The sequence below is a fragment of the Tympanuchus pallidicinctus genome, unplaced genomic scaffold (assembly GCF_026119805.1).
Source record: "Tympanuchus pallidicinctus isolate F22 unplaced genomic scaffold, pur_lepc_1.0 scaffold2, whole genome shotgun sequence".
Lineage (NCBI taxonomy): Eukaryota > Metazoa > Chordata > Aves > Galliformes > Phasianidae > Tympanuchus > Tympanuchus pallidicinctus.
Window position 1 is genome coordinate 7515965 of NW_026294721.1, and position 14564 is coordinate 7530528.

A 14564-nucleotide genomic window follows, 5' to 3' on the forward strand; every position below is an offset into this window, starting at 1 on the left:
CACTCACTGTCTGCTTCAGGGCCATTAGCACTCTTGGTACCATTATAAAGGCACTGAGCCTCAATTCAGACCTTATGATGAGCTGTGTATTCTTTCCACTCTGGGGACCTCTCAGGCATGGAAGTTCAGTATTCAGCCCCACACTTGAATTCCTGGAGTAATCACTGTTTTACTAGCTAGAATGGTTTTTCAGCAGGCTCTCTGTCTCCGCAAGCAGAGCAAAAAGTTTAATGGAACAATAGGTCTTAAGTTTATAAGTCTTACACTTTCATGTTTTTTTTTAATAGAAGAGCTTTGCACACTTATGTATCTCAGGCAATTATTTGCATTCTACTCTATTGGCTCAGCACCTATCTGTAAGTCACCAACCAGGGGTAACTGGATTTTGCCTTATAGGAAAATGTCTGATTTGATCTTAGAATTTCTACTCCTGACTTGCTAGCATTTAAAGACTGTTTTGTTGTTGTTGTTGTTGTTTTCATAAACAAGGTGAAATGGATCTTTTCTCTCCAAGCACTGCAGTACTGTTACAGTTCAAGGCCTCTTCTCTACTGATGTCTTTCAGCAGCAGCTTCACAGCCGTTACCTCAAAAGCAGAACTGCTCTTCTGTGAAGTCAGTGAGTAGTACGAACCATTTGGTGGGGAGCTGAGCTCCTAGAAAAAAAATATGCTTCAAATCTGCTGTTTGTATAACTTAAATTCTAGAGGGTTACAGGAAGGCTGCAGCAGAAGGCAGAAATCAGAAAGATAACACTGTTTACGACTCCAAAGCAAAATTCACCACTATAAAACATTTCCCTGCATTATTTATAGGGCAGGCTGGCAGTACTGCTTTGAAGTCACTCATGTTTTGGCTGTTCTTCTGTGAGTCTGCAGTGAAGTGGCAAACAGGATGATGAAGCAGAGGAAACGTGTGAGAGCCTAGGCAAAACGCCGTATAGAGAGGAGTTATGTGAATCAAAAGGGATAAACCTGGGATGTGCCTTGTGCACTTCACTGAGAGGTGCCTCTGAAGGTTTTTGTACAGTTAGTTAGCAAAAGCCTGTGGAGTTAACATGCTGTAGTCACTGCCTGACAGCTGTCAGAAGGCCTAAACAGGAGTCTTAGCTCTTAGCTTTGTGTAGGCTGCTGTTGTATTTGCAGAGTTTGGAGCTGAATTAGTAGACCAGTCCTGGACATTGCTGAGGCACACTGACCATAAATGGTAGATGATAGCTTCTCATTCTTCTCATTCAATGGGATAACCGAGTGAAGAGCAAGGAAAGGCCAATCTCAAAACAGCAGCTTGGCCAGGGTAATACAGTGCTGTGATGAACCAATACAGAGAGCTATGAGTGTGAAAGTAACTCCAATGTTGCCTTTCCTTTTGTTTGTTTATAAAAACTATCAAGCCTTTTCCTTTTGTTTTTCAGTCCAAGTGCTCCCTCCTGGTCCCTCCAAATGGGAAAACAGCAGAGCTAGAAGCGTACTTCCCTCTTTTAAGCAGTGAGGAATTTATGCCTGATCTTAAAGGTCAAGATATATCTCATCAATTCTTCACACAAGAAAGCAAATTTTTCCCCACCCATGCCATGATACCACAAGGTGTTTAATTCATGCCAGACTCCTTGCTCATCTGTACTTTCTGAGGTCATTACATTTGCATTCTGGCAGTTATGCAGGTGCTAGGAATGTTCTTTATAGTTCATTTGCTGAGAGGTGCACAGCCTTTGGCTCTCTTGCTAGAAGCATGTACCTGCCATGTACAGTCATTTAATTTGCCCCCCTGTTCTGATTTCTGCATTGAACTCTTGGTGCCACTGACAAGCAGCAATTACAGAGTTTTCTGCCAATTAGGTAGTGGTGATGGGCAGCAGTGGGCTCCCAAGCTGGCACTCAGATGCTCCTGCTGCTCAGAACACTGCTGGGCTGCCATAGGCGATCACTGAGCTGTTGGCAGTAGCATTTTTCTTCTGCTTGCTAAGGGCTTTTGGGTCAGCCTGCAGCCTCACAAAATCTATTCAAAGAAAAATTAGAGCTGAAGTCAAGTTCTTGCATAAGACTAACACAGAGAGAGATCAAAACTAACATTCTCTCTGTAGCAATTATTAGGAAACAAAAATGTTCTCTTTGCCTTCAAACCATCACAGCTCGCTGGTGAATACAAGCTGATGTTCCTCACTGAGGGCTCACAGATACAGCTTTGAGGGTCATCACAAGCCAACTCATCTTCCAGAGTTTGGGAATGCTTGTAATCCCTGGGTGCCCCAATTTCTAATCAACTGAACAAAACCCACATTATGTTTTTCTAAAGCTGCCCTGTTTTCACCTGAAAGCAATCTGGGCTCAAAGCTAAACTATCATAGGCAGCAGCAGGAAATGACACCTGATTTCAGCTGATAGCCAAGATGTTTCAATAGTAATACCAAAGCAGCTGAGATGCAAAACCCACTGCAGAACAGTTGCCCCCTGCCTAGAACAGCATTCAGCAAGGGACATTCAGGACTCAACATCAGCTTCTGCAATTAGCACTAGAGTCCTGCACAATCCTGCCCGCTCCAGAAGATAAATGGCACATATTTATAGTGCCTTCTCATGACTCATAGTTCTATAGAGTCACCCCCTCTCTTTAACTTCTTGTCTATGCTTCCTTTGCTTTTCTTCTTTTTTTTTTCCTTCCTGCTGACCAGCAGGCAGTTGTTCCTTTTTTCCACAGTTTACACTGCCGTGCAAACAGAAGGTGTTCTGAGCTGAATTTTCCTGTCGTACCCATCTAACAAGACCAGGAAGACCTCCCTGTGCAGCCATGAGGTTGTGCAGTGAAGAGCAGATGTTGCACAAGCCCTTGTGTTGTTCAGTTATTTCCTGCCCAAGGCCTCTCTCCTAGATATTAGTTGGATTTTGTGTTACACTAAAATATTCATTTACTCATGCTTGTTAAACTGCAGTGAATTCTGTAGCAAGACCTTCTTTTATCTACTGGTAACTTCTGTTGAGACTTCCCTGCAGGATTCCTGTGCTTTATGGGCACAAATGAGAGTTGGATTTACCAACAAACAGCTCCTCTCATGTAACTAGCCTTGTATGGCACTGTAGTGATGTTCATGACATGTTTTATGAATGCTTGCCTAAGGGTACTGGATATTATCGTGTACCAAAACCATTAACTTACTGTGCAATAAACCAAACATTCTCCCCAGTATCAGGGTATGGGGAGAACAAAAACGTTAGAGTAAAAAAATGTGAGTGTTAGAAATTTTCTGATGCACAGTCAAAATTGACAAGTGGATGTAAGAAAAAAGGTTTTTTATGGTAAATAGAACAGGTCTCCAAGAGGGATGCTGGATGCCCCGTCCCTGAAGACATCCAAGGTCAGGCTGCACCGGGCTCTGAGCACCCTGACCCGGCTGCAGCTGTCCCTTTTCGCTGCAGAGAAGTTGGTCCCTTCCAACTCAAACAACTGTATGATTCCACGAAAGACTGAGCTCAAAACTATGTCAACTGCCAGCTCCAAATGGAGCTATCTCCAAACTGCCAGCTCTTCAACCCGTCAGCATCACACCAGCCAAACCTGGCCGCTCTTCCAGACGCCTTGCCCACACTGAATAAAGCCACTCTGAAAAAGCAGAAAGCCAAGAAAGGGAGGCCAGAGAAAATAGAGCATTAGACTGTGAGTTGGGCACTGTGACAGAGATCTCTTCACAAGTGATCTCTGCATTTGTCTTAGGTATGTGCTTGAAGTGATGGAGTCTTCTAATGGGGAATGTGCCCATGGCTCAGCACTGACCAAACATCAGAGCATGATTAACCCGATCTGGGCTGAAAGCAGGATGAGGAGAGGGTGCAGGGCAGTCCTCAGTCAAGGATCGAGATTTCTCCTGTAGGGGCAGAGACAGGAGGAACCACTCTAATCCATTAACAAAAATATATATTTTTAATTAAAGTAATGGGCAACTTCTGCCCTGGAAGAAACACGATGTTTATGGAACTGTCATAACAAACAAACACTGACATGGAAAAAATGAGACCCCCGCTCCCAGCTGTGCCCGGTGCTCGCTTTGTGAGGAGATGGGCGGCAAAGGCTGGGCGGAGGGCGTGACCCTGAGATGACCCCGGCTCAGGTGGAAAGGGCGCGAAGGACGAGGCGGGAAACGAGAGCAGCTGCAAGCAAAAAAGGCGGGAAACGACGGCGGCGTTCTGCGCTCCTATTGGCTGACGGGCAGTCGGTGCACCTATATAAGGTGCGCGGGCGGCCACTGAGGGACAAACGTTCACCTGAGGCCATGACTGGAATTGAGGTGCTTGGAGGGAAAGGCAGCAAGCGGGACGTGGGCTGAGGTGAGGAGATGAGGCTGGCGCCGAGAAGAAACCAGCGGGCTCTGAGGAGATGGGGCGGGAGTCGAGCAGGATCTGGTGGAGGCGAGGGGCGGGCTGTGTGAGGGTGGTAGTGGTGGCAGTGAGTGAGAGGGGGCGGGCAGTGAGGAAGGGACGTCGAGTGTGGACCGGAGGGCTGAGGTGAGGGAACGGACGGGCGTCCAGTGGGAACCGTCTGGACACGGGCGGGCACGAGCTGTGAAGCGATGAGGCGGGAATGAAGCGGGCTGCGACGGGGCTGAGGTGAGGGGCTGGTGGGGGAGGGCGTCGCCTAGTGAAACGGCGCGGGTTGTGAGAGGTTGAGACGAGCTTCGAGCGGGGGCTAAGGGATGGGATGTGGGGGGATGTGGCACGCCTCGAGGGGCATCGGCCAACTGTGGGTCGGACGTGGTGTGAGGCTGTGAGGAGATGGGGCGGGAGTCGAGCGGGAACTGGTGGGGCTAAAGGGAGGGCTGGGGGGAGGAGGAGGGCGTGGAGCTGCGTCCGGCTGGCTGTGAGAGGACGGGGTGGCTGCGGGGAGCTTCGAGCGGGGCTGAGGGAATGGGGGCGGGCGGGGCGGGTGCTTTGCGCGCGCTGTGCGCGGCTCGGGGGAGCGCAGAGGGAAGCGGCGCCGCACCGCGGGGCGGAACAACGCAGCGCAGCCCCGATTTGAGGAGCGGGGTCGGTGGGGGAGGGGAGGTGGCAAACCACGTGCCGTGCCTGGGGGTGGCGAGCGGCAGTAGGGAAAAAATATCTCTTCCGGAGGATGATAGGTAGGGGTTACTTTTCTGTCTTAGGAAGAAGTGGAAGATGATAGTGAGAAGGAAAGGGCTGGATCAGTGGTGGAGAAAGTAGGGGAAGAAGCTCTTCAGAAAGGAAGGTAAAGTAGAACAAGGGCAGACACACCTGGCTGTATTGTGAAATACAAATTGATAAATAAAGGTGTCACGCTTGTATGTTGTTTTTTTTTTTTTTTTTAAAGTATTGCACATAATAACATCGTGCTATCATGCTGGGGATTAAAGACATCCCAGTTCTACGGATGTAATACATGGCCCAAAATGTTGGTAGCTGCAAATCTCATGTGGAAGTTAACACTAACTGCATGGGAAAAGACTTCAGAAGGAGATGAATTGGTGTGAACTGCTATGGGTTGCTTTGTTTAGCACTAGGGATTAGTGTGCAAGTTTGAGAAAGAAACAATGTATTAGTTAAGCAAAGCATTCATAAGTAACAGATACAGAAACTTTACAGGAGTGTTAAGAGGAGAACAGTCCAGTTTTTCCTCAATAACTTTGGACAGTGGACATAATGGAGTAGTTTGATGTTATGCCTCAAAAACAATGAGAAAGTATTCTGCAGTTTCAAATAAGTTTTTCTTTAAAAAAAAAAAAAATAGCAGGCAATGGCCTAATAAACAATGGAAATCTTCCGAACAAGGAAAGTAGAATGAAACGGAGAAAAAGCTGTCTGTGATGAATCTGATGGTTCTAATAGGGGGAAAAAAAAAGGGGGGGGGGGAGGGGCTAAGTAGGTGTGCGCACACACATTCTAAATATCACTGAACACGCACAGAGGGACATAAGCAGATATCTATGAGACTTTGAAAAGGGTTGAATGTATATGTCAGTGTGTAGCATACATTGGTCATAACTGTGTAAATGTAGAACCAGAACTCGGAGAGGTTGAGCTTCCTTGTCAACTAATCTGGTAGTCATACAGAAGAGTAAAGAAATACCACTTGTTAATACCATGTTAGCTTTACTTCTAGTCTGCTGGTGCTGATCTCTAATGAGAATAAATAAGATATATAATAATAATATTCCAATAAGAGGAATAAAGTGTTAAGAAGAGGCAAAGGAAAGGCATTTTTGGGCAAAAGCACCTGCCTTGGCTGGGTGGCTGTGTGGAGCTCCCTCGGGATGAGTTTCCTGCCGGTGGAGGAGTTGTTGCTGCTCAGGTCTGATGGTGACCTTTTTTGATTTCAGGAGCTGCTGCAGAAGAAAGAAGGAGCGGCGCTTGGAAGTGCGAGACGAGGGAGCAAGGAGAGGAAGCAGGAGACTGCGCGTGGGGAAAGGGAGAGGCGTTCTGGGCAAAAGCATTTCCCCATCCCTGGGGCATAGTCGTACTGCGATGGAGCGTGGCCGGCACCGTGGGTGACCTGGCCGGTTGTGTGCTGGGCGACCTCCCTGTAAGCAGGGCTCGGGTCTTTGCTGTAGTTGGCCTTTTGCCTTGTTGCTCCTTGGCTGCCTGGGGAGCGTGGCGCCCTGTAAGCAGGGTGAGAGCCGCCTCTCCGCACCCGAGTGGGAAACGGAGCTCGCTGGACCCCACGGCCTCCCTGTAAGCAGGGCAGTGCCGTTTTCCCCGCCCCTCTTCCTCTGGCCGCTCAGCGCTGTTGCCTGCTGGTGGCCTGTCAGCGTGGCGGCCCTGTACTCGGGGTGCGTGTCGCGTCACTTGGCCTTTGGCCTTACCTGGGAACTCAGCCCCTTGGCACGTTGAGGTCCGTGGCCTCCGTGCGGCCCGGGGACAAACACAGGCTCTTGTCTGTTGCTCGTGGGTGTGGGTTTATTCCCAGGGATTGGCTGCGCTGAGTTGTCCTTCCCTTCTGGAAAGCCACGTCTGTGTGTGTGCGTTCCCCTTCCTCTCCTGGTGTTTGTGGAGTGACTGAGCGATTGAGCTTTCCCTTTAGGTCTTCCTAAAAATGGCTGCAGCTTAGCCTGGACTTCCCAGGGGGGAATGGAGGACTTGGTGCATGCCGCAAGGAGGAGGGGGTGTTCCCTCTTAGTCCCACGAGGGCAGCGAGCGTTCTGTCTTGCCCCTTGTTTGTTTCTTCTTAGACCAGACCGGAGCCTCATGGTGGTTCCGTGGCCGGGGATTGCTCTGTAGCCAGGGCTTGGGCCCGTCCCTGTGTGGCCGCCTGTCTTGCTGGCGGCGTGACCGCCCTGTACTTGAGGCGTGTGTTGCAAGCTGTGCCGCCCCTCTTGTCCCCGGAGCAGCCCGCCCCGCCTGTAATCAGGTCTGGGGTGTCTGCCGTGCTGCAGCCGGCTGCTTTAGCCATCCAGTTGGTGGGAATGACCCCTCCCTGGCCTGATAGAGGGTGCAGGTTGAGGTGCTGCTTTGTGGTTGGGGTGGCCTCCCTGCTGTGCGGGTTGAGGTGGCTCCTGAAGATGCATTGTTGCGCCGCAGCTGGGCGGGCCGGCCCGTACCTCGGGCGTTGGCGGGAGCCTCGTGCTCCGTGGGGCTTTGTGGGAATGGTGAGGCGTGAGGTACCGTCCTGTAGGCAGGGCTGCGTGTGCCCCTTCTGTGGGTGCTTGGTGAGGTGTGTTCTGAGGGCCCCCCTGTACTCAGGCGGGTGTCTGTGGCCTGGGCCTTTTAGAGGTGCCGGCGGAGAGATTTGGGTCTGGGCTTGTGCCCTTGCTGGGATCCCAGCCTTTGGCTGTGCTGCCCCACTGCCTGGCTGCTGAGAGTCGTTCCTGCTGCTGGGGGGGAAACCGAGCTCTGTGGCCTGCAGGGTGTCACGGACCCGCCTGTAATCAGGGTCTGGGTTTGGGAGTCTTTGTGCTCCGCTGGCAGCCTGTGCGGGGTGACCGCCCCGTTAGCGGGGTGCGGGTTCACGATGCCCCAGACTGGGAGAGGAGGAGCCTCCCTTGGCCTGTACGACCTGGGCTGCCCTGTAAGTCGGGGTCCGGCAGCGCCCTGAGTTCTCAGGCCCTTTGTGATGGTAGCGGTGCCTGGAGCCCCCTGTAAGCAGGGGAGGTGACTCTTTGGCTGCTGCTTAGCGTGCCCAGCTCAATTTGCCCAGTCTGCCCGCCCCTGCACCCCGCGCAGCACCGGCTGGAACGCCGCGGTGCATCAGTATGGTGAGATAAGCTGCTCCGAGTTGTTTTTTTTGCTGGGGCGGATGGGGGGTGTGGGACGCCAAGTCTTCCTTGGCTGGGTGGCTGTGTGTGGAGCTCCCTCGGGACGTGGGGTCCCGGTTTCCTGCCGGTGGAGGAGTTGTTGCTGCTCAGGTCTGATGGTGACCTTTTTTGATTTCAGGAGCTGCTGCAGAAGAAAGAAGGAGCGGCGCTTGGAAGTGCGAGACGAGGGAGCAAGGAGAGGAAGCAGGAGACTGCGCGTGGGGAAAGGGAGAGGCGTTCTGGGCAAAAGCGTTTCCCCGTCCCTGGGGAGTAGTCGTACTGCGATGGAGCGTGGCCGGCACCGTGGGTGACCTGGCCGGCTGTGTGCTGGGTGACCTCCCTGTAAGCAGGGCTCGGGTCTTTGCTGTAGTTGGCCTTTTGCCTTGTTGCTCCTTGGCTGCCTGGGGAGCGTGGCGCCCTGTAAGCAGGGTGAGAGCCGCCTCTCCGCACCCGAGTGGGAAACGGAGCTCGCTGGACCCCACGGCCACCCTGTAAGCAGGGCAGTGCCGTTTTCCCCGCCCCTCTTCCTCTGGCCGCTCAGCGCTGTTGCCTGCTGGTGGCCTGTCAGCGTGGCGGCCCTGTACTCGGGGTGCGTGTCGTGTCACTTGGCCTTTGGCCTTACCTGGGAACTCAGCCCCTTGGCACGTTGAGGTCCGTGGCCTCCGTGCGGCCCGGGGACAAACACAGGCTCTTGTCTGTTGCTCGTGGGTGTGGGTTTATTCCCAGGGATTGGCTGCGCTGAGTTGTCCTTCCCTTCTGGAAAGCCACGTCTGTGTGTGTGCGTTCCCCTTCCTCTCCTGGTGTTTGTGGAGTGACTGAGCGATTGAGCTTTCCCTTTAGGTCTTCCTAAAAATGGCTGCAGCTTAGCCTGGACTTCCCAGGGGGGAATGGAGGACTTGGTGCATGCCGCAAGGAGGAGGGGGTGTTCCCTCTTAGTCCCACGAGGGCAGCGAGCGTTCTGTCTTGCCCCTTGTTTGTTTCTTCTTAGACCAGACCGGAGCCTCATGGTGGTTCCGTGGCCGGGGATTGCTCTGTAGCCAGGGCTTGGGCCCGTCCCTGCGTGGCTGCCTGTCTTGCTGGCGGCGTGACCGCCCTGTACTCGGGGTGTGTGTTGCAAGCTGTGCCGCCCCTCTTGTCCCCGGAGCAGCCCGCCCCGCCTGTAATCAGGTCTGGGGTGTCTGCCGTGCTGCAGCCGGCTGCTTTAGCCATCCAGTTGGTGGGAATGACCCCTCCCTGGCCTGATAGAGGGTGCAGGTTGAGGTGCTGCTTTGTGGTTGGGGTGGCCTCCCTGCTGTGCGGGTTGAGGTGGCTCCTGAAGATGCACTGTTGCGCCACAGCCGGGCGGGCCGGCCCGTACCTCGGGCGTTGGCGGGAGCCTCGTGCTCCGTGGGGCTTTGTGGGAATGGTGAGGTGTGGGGTACCGTCCTGTAGGCAGGGCTGCGTGTGCCCCTTCTGTGAGTGCTTGGTGAGGTGTGTTCTGAGGGCCCCCCTGTACTCAGGCGGGTGTCTGTGGCCTGGGCCTTTTAGAGGTGCCGGCGGAGAGATTTGGGTCTGGGCTTGTGCCCTTGCTGGGATCCCAGCCTTTGGCTGTGCTGCCCCACTGCCTGGCTGCTGAGAGTCGTTCCTGCTGCTGGGGGGGAAACCGAGCTCTGTGGCCTGCAGGGTGTCACGGACCCGCCTGTAATCAGGGTCTGGGTTTGGGAGTCTTTGTGCTCCGCTGGCAGCCCGTGCGGGGTGACCGCCCCGTTAGCGGGGTGCGGGTTCACGGTGCCCCAGACTGGGAGAGGAGGAGCCTCCCTTGGCCTGTACGACCTGGGCTGCCCTGTAAGTCGGGGTCCGGCAGCGCCCTGAGTTCTCAGGCCCTTTGTGATGGTAGCGGTGCCTGGAGCCCCCTGTAAGCAGGGGAGGTGACTCTTTGGCTGCTGCTTAGCATGCCCAGCTCAGTTTGCCCAGTCTGCCCACCCCTGCACCCCGCACAGCACCGGCTGGAACGCCGCGGTGCATCAGTGTGGTGAGATAAGCTGCTCCAAGTTGTTTTTTTGCTGGGGCGGATGGGGGGTGTGGGACGCCAAGTCTTCCTTGGCTGGGTGGCTGTGTGTGGAGCTCCCTCGGGACGTGGGGTCCCGGTTTCCTGCTGGTGGAGTTGTTGTTGCTGCTCAGGTCTGATGGTGACCTTTTTTGATTTCAGGAGCTGCTGCAGAAGAAAGAAGGAGCGGCGCTTGGAAGTGCGAGACGAGGGAGCAAGGAGAGGAAGCAGGAGACTGCGCGTGGGGAAAGGGAGAGGCGTTCTGGGCAAAAGCATTTCCCTGTCCCTGGGGCATAGTCGTACTGCGATGGAGCGTGGCCGGCACCGTGGGTGACCTGGCCGGTTGTGTGCTGGGTGACCTCCCTGTAAGCAGGGCTCGGGTCTTTGCTGTAGTTGGCCTTTTGCCTTGTTGCTCCTTGGCTGCCTGGGGAGCGTGGCGCCCTGTAAGCAGGGTGAGAGCCGCCTCTCCGCACCCGAGTGGGAAACGGAGCTCGCTGGACCCCACGGCCACCCTGTAAGCAGGGCAGTGCCGTTTTCCCCGCCCCTCTTCCTCTGGCCGCTCAGCGCTGTTGCCTGCTGGTGGCCTGTCAGCGTGGCGGCCCTGTACTCGGGGTGCGTGTCGCGTCACTTGGCCTTTGGCCTTACCTGGGAACTCAGCCCCTTGGCACGTTGAGGTCCGTGGCCTCCGTGCGGCCCGGGGACAAACACAGGCTCTTGTCTGTTGCTCGTGGGTGTGGGTTTATTCCCAGGGATTGGCTGCGCTGAGTTGTCCTTCCCTTCTGGAAAGCCACGTCTGTGTGTGTGCGTTCCCCTTCCTCTCCTGGTGTTTGTGGAGTGACTGAGCGATTGAGCTTTCCCTTTAGGTCTTCCTAAAAACGGCTGCAGCTTAGCCTGGACTTCCCAGGGGGGAATGGAGGACTTGGTGCATGCCGCAAGGAGGAGGGAGTGTTCCCTCTTAGTCCCACGAGGGCAGCGAGCGTTCTGTCTTGCCCCTTGTTTGTTTCTTCTTAGACCAGACCGGAGCCTCATGGTGGTTCCGTGGCCGAGATTGCTCTGTAGCCAGGGCTTGGGCCCGTCCCTGCGTGGCTGCCTGTCTTGCTGGCGGCGTGACCGCCCTGTACTCGGGGTGTGTGTTGCAAGCTGTGCCGCCCCTCTTGTCCCCGGAGCAGCCCGCCCCGCCTGTAATCAGGTCTGGGGTGTCTGCCGTGCTGCAGCCGGCTGCTTTAGCCATCCAGTTGGTGGGAATGACCCCTCCCTGGCCTGATAGAGGGTGCAGGTTGAGGTGCTGCTTTGTGGTTGGGGTGGCCTCCCTGCTGTGCGGGTTGAGGTGGCTCCTGAAGATGCACTGTTGCGCCACAGCCGGGCGGGCCGGCCCGTACCTCGGGCGTTGGCGGGAGCCTCGTGCTCCGTGGGGCTTTGTGGGAATGGTGAGGTGTGGGGTACCGTCCTGTAGGCAGGGCTGCGTGTGCCCCTTCTGTGAGTGCTTGGTGAGGTGTGTTCTGAGGGCCCCCCTGTACTCAGGCGGGTGTCTGTGGCCTGGGCCTTTTAGAGGTGCCGGCGGAGAGATTTGGGTCTGGGCTTGTGCCCTTGCTGGGATCCCAGCCTTTGGCTGTGCTGCCCCACTGCCTGGCTGCTGAGAGTCGTTCCTGCTGCTGGGGGGGAAACCGAGCTCTGTGGCCTGCAGGGTGTCACGGACCCGCCTGTAATCAGGGTCTGGGTTTGGGAGTCTTTGTGCTCCGCTGGCAGCCCGTGCGGGGTGACCGCCCCGTTAGCGGGGTGCGGGTTCACGGTGCCCCAGACTGGGAGAGGAGGAGCCTCCCTTGGCCTGTACGACCTGGGCTGCCCTGTAAGTCGGGGTCCGGCAGCGCCCTGAGTTCTCAGGCCCTTTGTGATGGTAGCGGTGCCTGGAGCCCCCTGTAAGCAGGGGAGGTGACTCTTTGGCTGCTGCTTAGCATGCCCAGCTCAGTTTGCCCAGTCTGCCCACCCCTGCACCCCGCACAGCACCGGCTGGAACGCCGCGGTGCATCAGTGTGGTGAGATAAGCTGCTCCAAGTTGTTTTTTTGCTGGGGCGGATGGGGGGTGTGGGACGCCAAGTCTTCCTTGGCTGGGTGGCTGTGTGTGGAGCTCCCTCGGGACGTGGGGTCCCGGTTTCCTGCTGGTGGAGGAGTTGTTGCTGCTCAGGTCTGATGGTGACCTTTTTTGATTTCAGGAGCTGCTGCAGAAGAAAGAAGGAGCGGCGCTTGGAAGTGCGAGACGAGGGAGCAAGGAGAGGAAGCAGGAGACTGCGCGTGGGGAAAGGGAGAGGCGTTCTGGGCAAAAGCATTTCCCTGTCCCTGGGGCATAGTCGTACTGCGATGGAGCGTGGCCGGCACCGTGGGTGACCTGGCCGGTTGTGTGCTGGGTGACCTCCCTGTAAGCAGGGCTCGGGTCTTTGCTGTAGTTGGCCTTTTGCCTTGTTGCTCCTTGGCTGCCTGGGGAGCGTGGCGCCCTGTAAGCAGGGTGAGAGCCGCCTCTCCGCACCCGAGTGGGAAACGGAGCTCGCTGGACCCCACGGCCACCCTGTAAGCAGGGCAGTGCCGTTTTCCCCGCCCCTCTTCCTCTGGCCGCTCAGCGCTGTTGCCTGCTGGTGGCCTGTCAGCGTGGCGGCCCTGTACTCGGGGTGCGTGTCGCGTCACTTGGCCTTTGGCCTTACCTGGGAACTCAGCCCCTTGGCACGTTGAGGTCCGTGGCCTCCGTGCGGCCCGGGGACAAACACAGGCTCTTGTCTGTTGCTCGTGGGTGTGGGTTTATTCCCAGGGATTGGCTGCGCTGAGTTGTCCTTCCCTTCTGGAAAGCCACGTCTGTGTGTGTGCGTTCCCCTTCCTCTCCTGGTGTTTGTGGAGTGACTGAGCGATTGAGCTTTCCCTTTAGGTCTTCCTAAAAATGGCTGCAGCTTAGCCTGGACTTCCCAGGGGGGAATGGAGGACTTGGTGCATGCCGCAAGGAGGAGGGAGTGTTCCCTCTTAGTCCCACGAGGGCAGCGAGCGTTCTGTCTTGCCCCTTGTTTGTTTCTTCTTAGACCAGACCGGAGCCTCATGGTGGTTCCGTGGCCGAGGATTGCTCTGTAGCCAGGGCTTGGGCCCGTCCCTGCGTGGCTGCCTGTGTTGCTGGCGGCGTGACCGCCCTGTACTCGGGGCGTGTGTTGCAAGCTGTGCCGCCCCTCTTGTCCCCGGAGCAGCCCGCCCCGCCTGTAATCAGGTCTGGGGTGTCTGCCGTGCTGCAGCCGGCTGCTTTAGCCATCCAGTTGGTGGGAATGACCCCTCCCTGGCCTGATAGAGGGTGCAGGTTGAGGTGCTGCTTTGTGGTTGGGGTGGCCTCCCTGCTGTGCGGGTTGAGGTGGCTCCTGAAGATGCATTGTTGCGCCGCAGCTGGGCGGGCCGGCCCGTACCTCGGGCGTTGGCGGGAGCCTCGTGCTCCGTGGGGCTTTGTGGGAATGGTGAGGTGTGGGGTACCGTCCTGTAGGCAGGGCTGCGTGTGCCCCTTCTGTGGGTGCTTGGTGAGGTGTGTTCTGAGGGCCCCCCCTGTACTCAGGCGGGTGTCTGTGGCCTGGGCCTTTTAGAGGTGCCGGCGGAGAGATTTGGGTCTGGGCTTGTGCCCTTGCTGGGATCCCAGCCTTTGGCTGTGCTGCCCCACTGCCTGGCTGCTGAGAGTCGTTCCTGCTGCTGGGGGGGAAACCGAGCTCTGTGGCCTGCAGGGTGTCACGGACCCGCCTGTAATCAGGGTCTGGGTTTGGGAGTCTTTGTGCTCCGCTGGCAGCCTGTGCGGGGTGACCGCCCCGTTAGCGGGGTGTGGGTTCACGATGCCCCAGACTGGGAGAGGAGGAGCCTCCCTTGGCCTGTACGACCTGGGCTGCCCTGTAAGTTGGGGTCCGGCAGCGCCCTGAGTTCTCAGGCCCTTTGTGATGGTAGCGGTGCCTGGAGCCCCCTGTAAGCAGGGGAGGTGACTCTTTGGCTGCTGCTTAGCGTGCCCAGCTCAATTTGCCCAGTCTGCCCGCCCCTGCTCCCCGCGCAGCACCGGCTGGAACGCCGCGGTGCATCAGTGTGGTGAGATAAGCTGCTCCGAGTTGTTTTTTTTGCTGGGGCGGATGGGGGGTGTGGGACGCCAAGTCTTCCTTGGCTGGGTGGCTGTGTGTGGAGCTCCCTCGGGACGTGGGGTCCCGGTTTCCTGCCGGTGGAGGAGTTGTTGCTGCTCAGGTCTGATGGTGACCTTTTTTGATTTCAGGTGCTGCTGCAGAAGAAGGAATAATGATGCCTGTAAATTCGTGAC

General features: G+C 56.1%; 1 long non-coding RNA gene across 6 annotated transcripts; it reads left to right on the top strand.

Annotated features, from left to right (window-relative positions):
- Nucleotides 1-4125: 4125 nt before the first annotated feature.
- LOC128080215 (uncharacterized) lies at nt 4126-14358 on the top strand. Of its 6 annotated transcripts, none has more exons than XR_008206545.1 (4): nt 4126-4318; nt 5131-5213; nt 6322-7652; nt 13800-14358. It is a non-coding gene; the product is annotated as an uncharacterized LOC128080215 (long non-coding RNA). The 6 variants fall into 6 exon arrangements; XR_008206543.1 differs by lacking the exons at nt 6322-7652; nt 13800-14358 and adding exons at nt 8372-10243; nt 12469-13381 and having other exon boundaries at nt 4128-4318; XR_008206547.1 differs by lacking the exons at nt 6322-7652; nt 13800-14358 and adding exons at nt 8372-10243; nt 10421-10620 and having other exon boundaries at nt 4128-4318.
- Nucleotides 14359-14564: the final 206 nt, after the last annotated feature.